The sequence below is a fragment of the Terrapene carolina genome, unplaced genomic scaffold (assembly GCF_002925995.2).
Source record: "Terrapene carolina triunguis isolate 2854851 unplaced genomic scaffold, T_m_triunguis-2.0 Scaffold344, whole genome shotgun sequence".
NCBI classification, from domain to species: Eukaryota; Metazoa; Chordata; order Testudines; family Emydidae; genus Terrapene; species Terrapene triunguis.
In genome coordinates, this window is record NW_020664695.1 from 101,806 (window position 1) to 117,298 (window position 15,493).

Here is a 15,493-nt window from a genome sequence, read left to right on the forward strand (position 1 = left end):
GGAGCAGTAGAGTGCAGCTGGGGCTGTCCTCTTGGCACACATCCCCTTCCCCTTTTCCTGCAGAGCTCTCAGGAGGCTTATAGGGCCTCATGAGATTTACGGGGGGCACTGGAGTGGTCTGCCTGAAAAAATCAAGGGTGGGATTGAAGGAAGCAGGGACTGGATGGAAGGGGACAGCAGCAGGGCAACGTAGCAGGGGCACTGTTTCCACGGTGCCCCCTCATTTCCTGGGGTGGCTCTGCAGAGGCCCTGACTCAGTTTCCCTTCGAGGATCCCAGATAGAAGCCACAAAGGCTTTTTTTGTGGCCAATAGCACCTCTGCTCTCCCAGCAGTGACTCTCCGGACTTCTAGTCTGGAGTTCGGCCTTATCACCCGAGGAAGGTCCAAGTCCTCCTCTGCCTTCTACACAGGGCTCCTCCCTCTGGCTCTCCAAAGGCCTCTGTTTTACCTACCCCAGGCATGATTGGATCACATGATCCCCCGGTCACCACTCCTTCATTGTCCCCACCTGGGGAGGAGAACTGGCTATGTCACAGGTGGGGCAGAGACCCCTCTCCCTTAATAGGGCCAGCCACCCTGTGACCGGCATCGTCCCTCTTCCACGTCTCCTAAGGCCATGGGGAAAGAGTCCTAGGCCTGTGCCCATGAAGGTTTCCATCTTGACATTAATAATAATGATAATTTATAATCAATAAAATGTGCTGATTTCTATTGCAGTGGCATCTATGGGCCCCAATGAGAGATTAGGGGCCCATTGTGCCAGGCACCGTTCAGACAAGTCAGGCAAGGAGAGCTCACAGTCACAGTCTAAGACGATATGCTGCAAGTGGATAAAGAAAGAACCGGAGTGGGAGTGGGGGATAAGTAAAGAGGACTTTGTTTGCATACACTAGAATCGCAATAGCTAGGTCATAATGGGTGGCCATAATTTACAGTGACCTGGTGTCCGTTTTTTGGCTGGAACACCTGGTCGAAAAGGGACCCTGGTGGTTCCGGTCAGCACCACCGATCCGGCTGTTAAAAGTCTGGTTGGCGGTGCTGAGGGTCTAAGGCAGGCTAGTCCCTACCTGTCCTGGCTGGCAGCACGCCGTGCGTGCCCCGGAAGCAGCCAGCAGGTCCAGCTCCTAGGCAGGGGGGCCACGGGGCTCCCCGTGCTGTCCCTGCTTCAAGCACAGGCTTGGCTAATGGGAGCTGTGGGGGGGCGGTGCTTGCGGGTGAGAGTGGCGCGTGGAGCCTCCTGGCCCCGACCCCCCCACCCAACCCTCAGGACTGGGACCTGCTGGTTGCTTCTGGGGCACAGTGCAGTGTCAGGACAGGCAGGCAGCCTGCCATAGCCCCCTCGCTGCACCGCTAATTGGGAGCTGTCCGAGGTAAGCCCACGGCCCCAAGCCCCAATCCCCTGTCCCAGCCCTGACAGCCCCCAAACCCGGAGCACCCTCCTACACCCCAACCCCCTGATCCCCAGAGCTCACACCCCCAGCCCAAAGACCTCACCTCCCCTTGCACTCCAAACCCTGCCCCAGCCCAAAGCCCCCACCCACACAATGAACCCCTCATTCCTGGCTGCACCCTAGAGCCCTCAATCCCTCCTGCCTCCCTATCTCCTGCCTCAACCCACAGCCCCCTCCCGCACTCCAAATCCCTCAGCCCCACTCCCCAGCCTGGAGCCCCCTCCAACACCCCAAACCCGTCATCGCCAGCCCCACCCCCGAGCCCGAACCCCCAGCTGGAGCCCTCACCCCCTTCCGCACCGCAACTCCCTGCCCCAGCCCTTTGCCCCCTCCCACACCCTGAACCCCTCATTTCTGACCCCACCCCGGAGCCCATACCCCCAGTTAGAGCCCTCACCGCCTCCCACACCCCAACCCTGTGCCCCAGCCCAGTGAAAGTGAGTGAGGGTGGGGGAGAGCAAGCCACCGAGGAAGGGGGAATGGAGGGGGCAGGGCATCGAGGAAGGGGCGGGGCTAGGGTGATCGGTTTTGTGCGACTAGAAAGTTGGCAACTCTACCACCATTCCAGATATCAAAGCTATCCATTTTCCATGGTGCAGACTTAGATGCCCGTACTTTTCTATGGAGAATGTTTTAGGTGCTTGAGTGGCATCAGGCACGAGGGGGAGTCCATGGCTCAGTCTCCCATACGCGGCAGGTATTTTAGGCCAGAAGAGGCTACGCAGCTGCCGCCGGCCCACAGCTAGACGCCTGGACCGTGGGACCCTGCCTGCGTTCCGCCTCTTCCCGTCCCTGCTTCGCCCCTTCCCTGAAGCCCCCAACACCAGCCGCTACCTGGCTGAGTCCCTCGTCTCTCCTCTCTTCCACATCCCCAGTCTGGAGGTCCCCGCCGCTCATCGCGTTCCTCCTCTCCTCCAACCCCCTCTGCCGCGAGGCCCCCCCGACCTGCCGCTTATTGCCTCCTTTCTCTCCTCCAACCCCCTCCCCCGCAAGGCCCCCCCGCCAGTCACCGCATCCATCCTCTCCTCCACCCCCTCCGCTGCAAGGCCCCCCACACCTGCTGCTTGGTGCATCCCTCCTCTTCTCCACCTGCCCTCCCCTGCGAGGCCCGCTCCTCCTGCTGCTCGTCACCTCCCTCCTCTCCTCCACGCCCTTCCTCGTGAGGCCCCCCGCCACTCAACATGTCCAAGAATGTGATGCCAGTTTCATGTTGGTGTAAATCAATGAAGAAACAAGGTCAAACAATTTCAGAATCTGAAAATAAAATACTCCCAGTGTCCATTAATATGATTCCACTTCCTTGGTATCTCGGATATCATAAACCTACTGGGTTCTCCAGTCATCAGTAGAGTGTTTGTTTGTTTGTGCTGGAAAAGCTCTCACCCTCCTCCTAAAAGTAAAAATAACACCACTTAAATCATTTTCTGTTTCTTCAGGAACAGATTCAGGACCATTTGCAGACTCTGAGGGAAAAGACAGAAAAGCTGCTGGGATGTAAAGTGAGAGGAGAGAAGAGAATCCAGGAATACCTGGTAGGTGCCCGTCATTATTAACCTGCATTTGTAACAAACTGGATGGAGGGACGTTCTGAATCAGAGCAATAAGGGGAGGCCGGGGCAATCTAGAGGCCCAATTATGTTTTATCTCAATGAGTTTGGGGTAAAGCAGAAATCTGTTAAGTGGGGAATAATCAAAAGTAAATCAAAATCAGTTGTTTTCGCAGAATTATTACTTGGGCTTACACCATAAACCAGTGGGTTTCAACCTTTTGCATTTGTGGATCCGTCGGGAAATTTCAAATGGAGGTGCAGAGACCCCTTTGGAAATCTGTTGTCTTTGTCTATAGTTGAATTCTGTTCAGTCTTTTGCAAACCCCTTAGACATTGTCTGCAGACCCAGGCCCTCTCAGAGGTCCAGAGAGGCCTGGGCCACTTCCAGCTTTTGAACCCCTAGTCATAATAAAAATAAAAAATGATGCACATAAAAACAAAATAAGGCACCAAAAAAAAAAAGTGAGACATCATTTGAATATTTTTTTTTATTTAACAAATGCTCTTCTAGGCTTTTTCTGTGCAAATGCACTAATTAGTGAGGAAAAATCTAGCTTTTGTGCAATGTCACAGTTGATATTAAGCATGGCAAGCCCATTCAAATGCTGTTGTCCCATAGTTGAACAGTGATAGTTCTTTACCTGCTTCAACATGTTGAAGGTGCATTCACCGGAAACCACTGATGCAGGCAAACTGACAAAAATACGCAATGCAATCATATTAGGAAACACCCCTAAGGGTCCAAGTTCGAGTATTTCTTGAAGCAATTCCTTTGGCTCGCAATCCAGTTTAAAGTTCGTGGAATATATTCATTTGAGGAAGATGACCTCGTCACTGAGAACTTTTGAGATTTCTTTGTTGTACTGTTGCTGAAATTGTTCAGCTGCAGAAAGTAGATCTTCATTATTCAGTCTGTTGAACTGCCAAAGAAACCCCAAAAGGGTGCAAATTAGGGCATGTCTACATTACAAAATTAGGTTGGTTTTATAGAAGTCGATTTTTAATACGTGATTTTATACAGTCAATCGTGCATAGCCATAACATGGCAAGCATGGAGCCCGTTCAGCTGCGCACTGCTGTTGTGAGCGTTGTAAACACCTCGTGCATTATCCGGCAGTATGTGCAGAGCCTAGCTAGGAGACGGCAGCACGAGGAAGATTGTGAGGAGGACATGGACACAGACGTTCCTGAAAGCACGGGATGTGGCAATTGGAATATCATGGCAGCATTGGGGCATGTTGATACAGTGGAATGCTGATTCTAGGCCCAGCAAACAAGCACAGACTGGTGGGACCGCATAGTGTTGCAGGTATGGGATGATTCCCAGTGGCTGCAAATCTTTTGCATGCGTAAGGCCACTTTCATGGAACTTTGTGAGTTGCTTTGCCCTGCCCTGAAGTGCAGGAATACCAAGATGAGACCTGGCCTGACAGTTGAGAAGCGAGTGGCAACAGCCCTGTGGAAGCTTGCAATGCCTGACTGCTACCGGTCAGTCGGGAATCAATTTGGAGTGGGCAAATCTACCGTGGGGGCTGCTGTGATCCAAGTAGCCAGGACAATCAAGATGGGTAAGTGCTAAGAAGGGTAGTGACTCTGGGAAATGTGCAGGGCATAGTGGATGGCTTTGCTGCAATGGGGTTCCCTAACTGTGGTCGGGCAATAGACAGAACGCATATCCCTATCTTGGCACCGGACCAACTTGCCAAAGAGTACATAAACCACAATGGGTACTTCTCAATGGTGTTGCAAGCACTGGTGGATCACAAGGGCCGTTTCACCGACATTAACGTGGGATGGTCAGGAAAGGTGCATGACGTTTGCATCTTTCGGCACTTCGGGCTATTCGGAAAGCTGCAAGAAGGGACTTTCTTCCCAGACCAGAAAATTACTGTTGGGGATGTTGAAATGCCAATAGTTATCCTTGGGGACCCAGCCTACCCCTTGCTCCCATGGCTCACGAAGCTGTACACAGACAGCCTGGACAGCAGTAAGGAGCAGTTCAACTATAGGCTGAGCAAGTGCAGAATGGGGGTAGAATGTGCCTTTGGATGTTTAAAAGGGCGCTGGCACAGTTTGCTGAGTAGGTTAGACCTCAGCGCAACCAATATTCCCATTGTTATTGCTGCTTGCTGTGTGCTCCATAATATCTGTGAGAGTAAGGGGGAGATGTTTATGGCAGGGTGGGAGGTTGAGGCAAATCGCCTGGCGGCCAATTTTGAACAGCCAGACACCAGGGCAATTAGAAGAGCACACCGAGGCGTGCTGCACATCAGAGAGGCTTTGAAAAACAGTTTCATGATTGACCAGGCTACAGTGTGACAGTTGAGTGTGTTTGTCTTTGATGCAAAGCCGCCCCCTTTGGTGAATGTACTTCCCTGTAAGACAATCCCTCCCCCCCCCCCCCTTCAACCACAGCTGGCACAGGAAATAAAGTCCCTATTGTTCTGAATCCATTCATTCTTTATTTATTAAAAAAAACTTTAGATCACTGACAATGCTGACCAGTAAAAGGAATCCTGGGTGTACAAAGGGTTTGATAACGGAGTGAAGTGGGGGAGGAGGAAAGGACAAGGCCACATTCCTTATTGTAGCCACACTACAAATCAAAGCTGTTTGAATGACAGCCTTCTGTTGCTTGGGCCATCCCCTGGAGTTGAGTGGCAGGGTGCTTGGGCGTCTGGGTGAGGAGGATATGGAACTTGGCAAGGAGGGCAGGCGGTTAAACAACATGACATCAGAATGCATTCAAATTTGGACATGTGCTTCTCAATAGACTGAAGTTCAGGTCGAGCCTGTGCAGTGAGATTGAGAGATTGAAGCTCATTTAAAGCCTTTCTCAGTGAATTCAAATGCTGCGCAACTGGTTGAATACCATCAATCTGTGCAGACCATCTAGTATTGGACATCCCATGCAGTGAAACAGGAAGATATTGCTTCAGAATTTCCCATCTTTGTGGACTGCTACTGAAGAGATTGTACATTTGCTGAACAGTTCCAAAGTAAGTAATTGCCTCCTTGCATGATTCAGCACAGTCAACACCTACAAGGTTTAGCATGTGGTTTCCACAGCTGGAGAAAATACAGTTTGAATTATGCTCAAACAGAACTGCTTGTACACCTTTCACCGTGTCAAGTATCAGGGGGTAGCCATGTTCGTCTGTATCCACAAAAACAACGAGGAGTCCGGTGGCACCTTAAAGACTAACAGATTTATTTGGGCATAAGCTTTCGTGGGTAAAAACCCCACTTCTTCAGATGCATGGGCAAATAAATCTGTTAGTCTTTAAGGTGCCACCGGACTCCTTGTTGTTTTTGTACACCTTTGTACTTCCCAGCCATATTAGATCCATTGTCATAGGCTTGACCAATTCAGACTTGAAAATCTAACTTAAAACTTTATAGAATTGCTAGTACTCGAGCAGCAATTTCTTTTCCAGTTTTTCTCATGAAATTATCAAACAAAATAAACCTTTCTTCAATTGAAAATATTGAGCTGTCTACAATGTTAACATATCGAATAACCATAGTAGTCTGTTCCTTGTGAGAACAATCTGGAGTGGCATCAACAATGATTGAAAAACACTTGGCATTTCGAATCTCATCAAGAATTGTTGTTTGTACGAATGACCCACATAGCTCAGTAAACTCGTTTTGTATACGTGTGGAGAGATAATGGACTTGCATGTGCTTTTGACTCTCTTGCGATCCTCGAACATGTTTAACATGCTCTGATAAAAGTGGGTCATATTTGCTGAGGAGCTCAACTATGCCTAGAAAGTTTCCATTTGCACGATCACCAATACGTTGACTGGAACCAAAGAAAGCCAATCCCTGCGCAGAAAGAAAAAGGATGACATTCAGGATGCGCTCAAGAAGTTTTTTCCAGTTATTAGTTTCTGTAGAGAATTCAGTCAAGATTAAATACTCAACGAAGGAATACTAATTAAGAACACAAAATCAAACAGTCAGACAAGTTATTATCCTTATCACCGAATCAAAACTCAAGCACGCAAAGTATAATATAACAGGCTGAGCTGAAGACAAAGAGATGGCATATATATCGTAAACACAGATACGGATACAGACAGAGGGATAATGTCCAAAAATTTCAAACATGTCCTCACGAAATTCACTCTACAAGATTGTTCTCACAAATTTTCACCTTGAATCTGGGCCTATAGACTATGAAAGCCTATGATGATGGCTCAACCAACCAACCAGTCACCTCTTTTAGCTACCATAGGAAGATAATGAGGAATTCTCACATACAAATAATTCCTTAATCAACTAGACATAAAACTATAAAAACACTAAAATGTAACCGTTCTCTACCTTTCAACATGCACTTGATCCAGCACCAGCCACTAGTACTGGTTTGTTTATATAATCAGCTGATCTGAGAGGACACGTTCATCACAGTCTAATCTTGTGCCATCGGAACCGATATATTTTTATTAATACTTATGACATTTTTAACTACTTAATATGATTAAAATCTATGTCAGTTAACAAAAAAAAAGTATGTCTTTTACCAAATCACACCTCTTACTTGCTTAAATTTGCAGCTCTAAGCTGAGAGAGTGTGTCACATTTTGGTCCAATAGGGCTGCACATAAAGACAAGTTGCGAAACTTATCAAATGCCAAAAAATTAACGTGTCTAAATTTGAGGCCCCCTTTGAGCTTGAGGCCCAGGCCAAATGGCACTCCTGGCTCCCCTCTGATTGGCCAGGTGCGGACCCTGAAAACCACTGCCGTAAACTACTGTAAACTATTATTCTTGTCTATTATGGGTTAACTACTATTATCGTCATTAAACTCACTTTATAGGTAACCGCTTATATTTATGAACTAACAGAATTTTGAATTAGAAATCTAATGACCTAGAACAAACCCTGACTGATACACGGTCACTCTGCAGTTTCACAGTTTTCAGCCTCTGTCAGCCCAGAGTTTGGAGTATGTTTAGTTGTAACTTGAGGAATCCTCTTCTGAAATCTTTGTTTACTGTTTTGAGCTCCAGCTTAAATAAGGCCGCATATTCCTGGGTGTGATGTCTTGGGGTACGTCTTCACTACCCGCCAATTCGGTGGGTAGTAATCGATTTATCAGGGATCGATATATCGCGTCTCATTAAGACGCGATATATCGATCTCCGAACGCGCTCCCCTTCGACTCCGGAACTCCACCGGAGCGAGCGACGGTAGCGCAGTCGATGGGGGAGCCGCGGTCGTCGATCCCGCGCCGTGTGGACCCCCAGGTAATTCGATCTAAGATACTTCGACTTCAGCTACGCTATTCGCGTAGCTGAAGTTGCGTATCTTAGATCAATCCCCCCCCTAGTGTATACCAGCCCTTGGTTTCTTCACTGAACAACTATCCCTCTGCTTCTCTCTGGTTTACAGTCCCTTTGCACTCTGACAATTTCTCCATTCCTGTCATTCCCCTTGTATGCCTGAGGGTGCTGTCCAGAGATGTTGTTTTACAGTCCTTATGATTTCCTTATTTTCGCTACAGCTCACACCCCACTTATTTCTTAAATCAGTTTCTCGTTAATTATAGTTTATCTTTTATTACAGCTTATGTCCTTCACATTTCACTCTTGTGAATGATTGCTTTGTAGCTTCATGATCCTGGGATTTTGTGTGTGTGCGCACATGCACACAACCCTACAGAGGGCCCGAAAAATCCTCTCCCTAGAAAAGGGCAACATATTCCCCTTCGGATTCTAAGCTTTCATTTCAATTAATGAATTAATTTCCAGTTTTTGTGGCTGTGATTAAAAATCTTCCCAATGTGAACTGAATGTATCCAATGCACGGGTCTTTGCCTGAGTCTTCGGTTTTTTGGATCATAGTTTCATTCTTTTTGTTTCCCCCCCTGTCTCTGTCAATGTGGTTCTGAGCAGAGCTGGGTACATACCAGATCTTTTTCCCTGGCTGGATATTTAAAAAAAAAAAATGGCCTGAACCGAAAATTATTTTTTATAACATTTTCAGCAAATCATAAAGTGGACTTTTTCTTGGTCAAACGAAATGTTTCCTTTTCACAAAATCAAAATGTTTTGTTTCGATTTTAACCATTTCCTTAAAAATATATATAATTATATAAAAAGAAGGAATATTTCAAACAAAAAGTAATTTGAACTTTAAAATCCTGGAAAAAAATTAAAACAAGAAAATGTTTTGATTTTTCATTTATTTCCTTTTGTAACAAAACAAATGGGGGGTATTGTCAGGAATTCATGAAAAGTTTCAGTATCAACAAAGCTGCATTTTCCCTGGGGAAAAAAATTTTGTGCTCAAAATGTCACCTAGTACTGAGTCCTACCTCCTGCTGCTTTGGATCTCCATCTCCGAGGCCATAGATAACGCACTATCCAAACCATGTCAGATGTGGGAACATCTCTTCATGAGATTGTGGGGCCAAATGGAAAGGTGTGAGAAAATCCTCTCTCAGTGTCAGATGGGCCTATAGACTATGCGGGGAGGGATAACTCAGTGGTTTGAGCATTACCCTGCTAAACCCAGGGTTGTGAGCTCAATCCTTGAGGGGGTCATTTAGGGATCTGGGGCAAAAAAGTAGTTGGGGATTGGTCCTGCTTTGAGCAGGGGGTTGGACTAGATGATCTCCTGAGGTCCCTTTCAACCCTGATATTCTATGACTTAGAATTTACAAAGAAATTCTCCCTCCTGCACACTCAGCACTCCATGAAAGGACCATTGGCTCTGTCCATGTCCTTGACCAGCTCTTTCCCTATATTTTTACAGCGAAATACACAAACCGAGAGAAAGAAGATTGTGTCTGAATTTCAGAAACTGCGGCGGTTCCTGGAGGAACAAGAGCGACTCCTGCTGGCCCAGCTGGAGAAGCTGGACAAGGAAGTAGTGAAGATACAAAAAGAAAATATCACCAAACTCTCAGAGGAGATTTCCCATCTCAATGATCTGATCAGTGAGATGGAGGGGAAGTATCAGAAGCCAGCAAATGAATTCCTGCAGGTAAGAGTGAGTTAGAAATACTCCAGATCCCACCATAGGGACAGGACTGCTCCTAAAACATGGGCATGGGAGTGCATCAGTCAGAGACCACAGTGTAACTCAGTGTGTATATTCCTGAAATGTGAATGACTATTGTTCTTTGCAGACTCACGGACACATTGATATTAGAGATGGAAAAGCCCGTTAGCTCAGGGAATCCATGCCCCTGGGGCCAGAGCAGGGCCTCTTTTCCCCATACTTGCTAAATCCCTTCTTTGGAATTAAAGTATGTGTCAGGTGGCACTGAAATTCTTTCTCTCTCTCTGTTTCTCTCCTCTAGGATGTCAGAAGCACCCTCAGTAGGTATGTGGCTCTCTCTCGCTCCCACTCCCATTTCACAAAGCTGGGAAAGAGCTTGGAGATGCTGCTAGCACTGCATCCCCCCAGGGCGCTACAGTAAAATGTGTGGGAAAGGTCACATTTTGCATACAAATCTTTTTGATCAACTTCATCCTGAGGTTCTCACCCTGGTACAGAAGACTCTGGAATTTCCCATTTAGTGGGAAAGACTCACCTCAAGTATTTCCTAGAGATGTCAAAATACTGGGGGACTGGCTGTCTCAGGTTTGCGGGGGTGGAATACGGGCCTTTCACTGCTGGGGCACTGGGTACCATTCAGACCTGGGCAGCAGTGGTCAAGAGTCTTTCCCACCTGAGGACTGTTTGGAGACCTGTGTGGAATGAACTGGGGAGGGGGGAGTTGGTGTCTCAGTCTGGTTCCTAGTGGGCAGATTTCTACAGCACTTAAAATGGGAACCTGCTGTCCCTCAGAGCATGGAGGCCATGGAGTGAATTGGCCATGGAGACTCAATCCCCCTTTTATCCCGAGAGCTGGTCTCTCCTTGCCAGAGTTGAAGAATATTAATGGGACCTTAAGTGGGAATGTTGCACAGCCTGAGAGAAGTAGAGGAATTCTAACTCCAGGCCCATTAGAGCAGCAGCTCACTAGCAAGAACTTATGAGTCACTAAGTGAAATATAATCACATAAATTGTTTCTGTCCAGCCGCAAGAAGGGGAAGTTCCAGGAGCCAGAGGAGATTTCTCCTGAACTGGAAGTGAGACTCGGTGATTTCTCCCAGAAAACTGTTGCTCTAATGGAGACTCTGAGGAAGTTCAAAGGTACCTAGAAGGGATGTAATATGGAAAATTGGGATAAGTCTCTGAGACTATGGGAGGAGAGTGACTCTAGCAAAAAGGTTCATATTTAGATGATGCATCTATTTAATTGTTGGGTCTGAATGCCACACACTTGGGGTCCAAGTCACTCAGGTTAATTAATTCAGAGCTTTGTTTGTACGACAAGCGTGCCTTGCAATTACAATTGATATTAAAGTAAGAAATGACAGCTATGCTGAAAGAAGTACTGTCCTGTAACCTTCTCCTGGGGCGTAGGCGAGTCACAGGGATTTTTCCTATGAAGCTCTGACTATCCCTTACACTGTCTGACATAAAATGCACATCCAGATTATATATTTATTAGTTCTTTTCCAATCACCTTTGAGTGTTATGAATATTAAGTATCTTATATAACTCATAAAATACACATACATGAACTTTTTAATTGGCAGGGCTTTTGCTATCCAAGCTATTTTCATATTATTGTTCTCTTTTCTGATTGGTCTCTTACCACTGATTATGCATAGCTCACTATGACCCTTGTGTCCGCATAGGGGTTTTAGGACTTTGCTAACTGCTCCTTGGCATGACATTCTGGGTGTCTGTTGTCCTTAAGCACATTGTGTGGTCTAAACATCTCTTTGTCCCACATGGTGACTTAGGGTATGTCTACACTACGAAATTAGGTCGAATTTATAGAAGCCGGTTTTATAGAAATTGGTTGTATACAGCCGATTGTGTGTCCCCCCACATAAAATGCTCTAAGTGCATGAAGTCGGCGGACCGCATCCACAGTACCAAGGCTAGCGTTGACTTCCGGAGCGTTGCACTGTGGGTAGCTATCCCACAGTTCCCGCAGTCTCCGCCGCCCATTGGAATTCTGGGTTGAGATCCCAATGCCTGAATGATGCAAAACAGTGTCGCGGGGGGTTCTGGGTACATGTCGTCAGGCACCTCCCCCTCCGTCAGAGCAACGGCAGACAATCGATTCGCGCCTTTTTACCTGGGTTACATGTGCAGACAACATACCACGGCAAGCATGGAGCCCACTCAACTCAGCTCACCGTCACCATATGTCATCTGGGTGCCGGCAGACATGGTACTGCATTGCTACACAGCAGCAGCTAATTGCCTTTTGGCAGTAGACGGTGCAGTATGACTGGTAGCCTTCATCGGCGATCTGGGGGCTGGCAGACGTGGGGCTGGTAGACGTGGGGCTGCATTGCTACACAGCAGCAGCCCCTTGCCTTTTGGTAGAAGATGGTATATTACGACTGGTATCCGTCGTCGTCGTACTGCAGTGGCTGAAACTCCGTATGTCCCCCAGTCGCTGCCTTCCCAGTGACGATGATGGCTATCAGTCGTAGTATGCTATTTTCTGCCAAGCGCCCAGAAGATGCCGAGGGCTATCAGTCATGCTGCACCGTCTGCTGCCAGCTTAAGATGTAAAAAATAGATTTGTTCTGTATTCATTTGCTTCCCCCTCCCTCTGTGAAATCAACGGCCTGCTAAACTCAGGGTTTTGAGTTCAATCTTTGGGGGGGCCATTCTGTGTGACAGTTGTTTGTGTTTCTCCCTGATGCACAGCCACCTTTGTGGATTTTAATTCCCTGTACCTGTATGCCATGTCGTCACTCGCCCCTCCCTCCCTCCGTCCGTCAGATACTAGTTTCGCGCCTTTTTTCAGACCAGACGCCATAGCACTGGGATCATGGAGCCCGCTCAGATCACCGTGGCAATTATGAGCACTATGAACACCACGCGCATTGTCCTGGAGTATATGCAGAGCCAGGACATGCCAAAGCAAAACCAGGACCAGCCGAGGAGGCGATTGCAGCGCGGCAAAGAGAGTGATGAGGAAATTGACATGGACATAGACCTCTCACAAGGCACAGGCCCCAGCAATGTGCAAATCATGGTGTTACTGGGGCAGGTTCATGCCGTGGAACGCCGATTCTGGGCCCGGGAAACAAGCACAGACTGGTGGGACCGCATCGTGTTGCAGGTGTGGGACGATTCCCAGTGGCTGCGAAACTTTCACATGCGTAAGGGCACTTTCATGGAACTTTGACTTGCTTTCCCCTGCCCTGAAGCGCCAGAATACCAGGATGAGAGCAGCCCTCACAGTTGAGAAGTGAGTGGCGATAGCCCTGTGGAAGCTTGCAATGCCAGACAGCTACCGCTCAGTTGGGAATCTACTGTGGGGGCTGCTGTGATCCAAGTTGCCAGGGCAATCAAAGACCTGCTGATATCAAGGGTAGTGACTCTGGGAAATGTGCAGGTCATAGTAGATGGCTTTGCTGCAATGGGATTCCCAAACTGTGGTGGGGCGATAGATGGAACCCATATCCCTATCTTGGCACCGGAGCACCAAGCCACTGCGTACATAAACCGCAAAGGGTACTTTTCAGTGGTGCTGCAAGCCCTGGTGGATCACAAGGGACGTTTCACCAACATCAACGTGGGATGGCCGGGAAAGGTACATGATGCTCGCGTCTTCAGGCACTCTGGTCTGTTTCGAAAGCTGGAGGAAGGGACTTTCTTCCCGGACCAGAAAATAACCGTTGGGGATGTTGAAATGCCTATCGTGATCCTTGGGGACCCAGCCTACCCCTTAATGCCATGGCTCATGAAGCCGTACACAGGCAGCCTGGACAGGAGTCAGGACCTGTTCAACTATAGGCTGAGCAAGTGCCGAATGGTGGTGGAATGTGCATTTGGACGTTTAAAAGCACGCTGGCGCAGCTTACTGACTCGCTCAGACCTTAGCGAAAAGAATATCCCTATTGTTATTGCTGCTTGCTGTGCGCTCCACAATATCTGTGAGAGTAAGGGGGAGACATTTATGGCGGGGTGAGAGGTTGAGGCAAATCGCCTGGCCGCTGATTACGCGCAGCCAGACACCAGGGCGGTTAGAAGAGCACAGCAGGGCGCAGTGCGCATCAGAGAAGCTTTGAAAACGAGTTTTGTGACTGGCCAGGCTACGGTGTGAAACTTCTGTTTGTTTCTCCTTGATGAACCCTCCGCCCCCACCCCAACCGGTTCACTCTACTTCCCTGTAAACCAACCACCCCACCCTCCCCTCCCCCCCTCGAGCACCGCTTGCAGAGGCAATAAAGTCATTGTTACTTCACATTCATGCATTCTTTATTAATTCATCACACAACTAGGGGGATAATTGCCAAGGTAGCCCGGGATGGGTGGGGGAGGAGGGAAGGAAAAGGACACACTGCAGTTTAAAACTTTAACTCTTATTGAAGGCCAGCCTTCTGATGCTCGGGCAGTCATCCGGGGTGGAGTGACTGGGTGGCCAGAGGCCCCCCCACTGTGTTCTTGGGCGTCTGGGTAAGGAGGCTATGGAACGTGGGGAGGAGGGCTGTTGGTTACACAGGGGCTGTAGCGGCGGTCTTTGCTCCTGCTGCCTATCCTGCAGCTCAACCATACGCTGGAGCATATCAGTTTGATGCTCCAGCAGCCGGAGCATTGACTCTTGCCTTCTATCTGCAAGCTGACACCACCTATCATCTTCAGCTCGCCACTTGCTCTGTTCATCCCGCGATTCAGCTCGCCACCTCTCCTCTCGTTCATATTGTGCTTTTCTGTAGTCTGACATTGACTGCCTCCACGCATTCTGCTGTGCTCTGTCAGCGTGGGAGGACATCTGGAGCTCCGAGAACATATCATCCCGAGTCCGCCGTTTTCTCCTTCTAATCTTCACTAGCCTCTGCGAAGGAGAAACATTTGCAGCTGGTGGAGGAGAAGGGAGAGGTGGTTAAAAAAAGACACATTTTAGAGAACAATGGGGACACTCTTTCACGTTAAATTTTGCTGTTCACATTATATAGCACATGTGCTTTTGTTACAAGGTCGCATTTTTCCTCTTATATTGAGAGCCTGCCGGTTTGGTGTGAGAGATCACTCACGCAGTGCCAGGCCACAGATTTCGGCTTGCAGGCAGCCATGGTAAGCCACAGTCTTTTGGCTTTTTTAACCTTCTTAACGTGTGGGAATGGTTTCAAACAGTAGCACCCTCATTTCCCATATCAAGCACCCGTTGGGTTGGCCATTTAAAATGGGTTTGCAATGTAAAAGGAGGGGCTGCGGTTTCCGGGTGAACATGCAGCACAAACCCAACTAAACCCCCTCCCCCCCACACACCCAATTCTCGGGGATGATCACTTCACCCTTCCCCCCCACCGCGTGGCTAACAGCGGGGAACATTTCTGTTCAGCAGAGCAGGAACGGGCACCTCTGAATGTCCCCTTAATAAAATCGCCCCATTTCAACCAGGTGACCGTGAATGATATCACTCTCCTGAGGATAACAAAGAGCGAT

The 15,493-nt window shown here is 48.2% G+C and overlaps 1 pseudogene; it reads left to right on the forward strand.

The window, feature by feature from the left end:
* The window catches only part of LOC112110112, a 39,911-nt pseudogene that overhangs the window by 18,707 nt on the left and 5,711 nt on the right, over positions 1 to 15,493 (forward strand).